Source organism: Mandrillus leucophaeus, unplaced genomic scaffold (genome assembly GCF_000951045.1).
Source record: "Mandrillus leucophaeus isolate KB7577 unplaced genomic scaffold, Mleu.le_1.0 Scaffold97, whole genome shotgun sequence".
Taxonomy (NCBI): Eukaryota; Metazoa; Chordata; class Mammalia; order Primates; family Cercopithecidae; genus Mandrillus; species Mandrillus leucophaeus.
Window position 1 is genome coordinate 4,841,530 of NW_012110585.1, and position 1,365 is coordinate 4,842,894.

Consider the following 1,365-nt stretch of genomic DNA (forward strand, 5'->3'; position numbering starts at 1 on the left):
GATCACAGGCATCTCTTTTCTTCGTTCGATTTGTGTGTGTATTTCCTGATTTCTCTACAGTTTTTAGGCATTCGCTGTGTGATCTAGAAAAGCTATGGAGTCTCGATCCGTCGCGAGGCTGGAGTGCAGTGGCATGATCTCGGCTCACTGCAACCTCCGCCTCCCGGGTTCTAGTGATTCTCCTGCCTCAACCTCCCGAGTAGGTGGGATTACAGGCACGCGCCACCACGCCCAGCTAATTTTTGTATTTTTAGTAGAGACAGAGTTTCACCATGTTGAGCAGGATGGTCTCTTATCTCTTGACCTCGCGATCCGCCGCCTCAGCCTCCCAAAGTGCTGGGATTACAGGCGTGAGCCACCGCGCCCGCCCACAAATTTTTTTCTTTTTCTTTCTTGGAAAGCATCGCTGAGCATTTATCCTGTCCTAGTATTTGAGTGAAACTTAATCTTAGCATTTCAGCGCAGTAACCATGATACACCCTTTCCTTTCCTTCTCCTTATGGGAAACTCGGTTCTAACCCAGAGGCTTTGGGCTCCAGGACCCAGTCAGGCAGCCCTGGACTTGACCCTAAAAGGGAATAAAGACAAATGCGAAGTTCAGTCCGGGGTTCAGGGCTGCCAAAGCTCATAGCCTGGAGCTTCTTACCCTTTAGGCGGGGTAGAGACATTTAAAACGGCCCCTAAACTTGGGGGGCGCATAGGCTCCTGGGAAATAGAGTCCGATACTTGTCCTGGGCCCAGCGGCGGGCCCTGGGAGGCGGACTTCCGGTGCAGTGCTGCGCGTGTGCGCTTCTCCCTGTGTGCGTGTTCGCGCATGCGCGCTGCCCCCGCACTGCCCTCGCTTCCTGTGCGTCCTCAGGTCACCGCTTACTCTGGTTCCCAGGCTTTGGCCTCCAGTGGACGAGAATCGCGGAGCTTGCGGGGCTGGACGCTGACCGCCAGGGCCAGCACCTAGGCGGGCGCAGAGCTGTGCGGGGCAGGGTTCGCGCGTGCCGGGTGGAGGCTCGAGCGGGGACCCCGGAGCGTGAGCCCCGGAGCCGGCGGCGCTGGGGCCAGAGGGACCGGGCGGGAGGTGGCGGAGGCGAAAGGGCGGCGGGACCCGGGCCTGGCCCGTTTGTGTCCTTGGCGGCCTGGACCAGGCCGCTGCTGTACGGTGAGCCCCAGGGAGTCGGATCTGGGCCGCGGGAAGGACACTCGCCTGGATTTGCCCTGTAGGCCCGGCCGGGGCCCCTCGGGAGCAGAACAGCCTTGGTGAGGTGGAGAGGAGGGGACCTCGCGAGCAGACGCGCGACAGCAGGCCCGCCCCGGCCTCTCGGGAGCCGTGGGGCAGAGGCTGCGGAGCCCCAGGCGGGTAGGTCTTGGGTT

At 61.0% G+C, this 1,365-nt stretch overlaps 1 protein-coding gene across 1 annotated transcript in view; it reads left to right on the plus strand.

Annotated features, from left to right (window-relative positions):
- The first annotated feature begins 798 nt into the window (after positions 1-798).
- Positions 799-1,365, plus strand: part of RBAK (RB-associated KRAB zinc finger) — a 23,694-nt gene continuing 23,127 nt past the window's right edge. The window contains exons 1-2 of the mRNA XM_011970768.1: positions 799-930; positions 1,216-1,351. The gene's annotated coding sequence lies outside the window, so the exon portion shown is untranslated. The remainder of the gene's footprint in view (positions 931-1,215; positions 1,352-1,365) is intronic.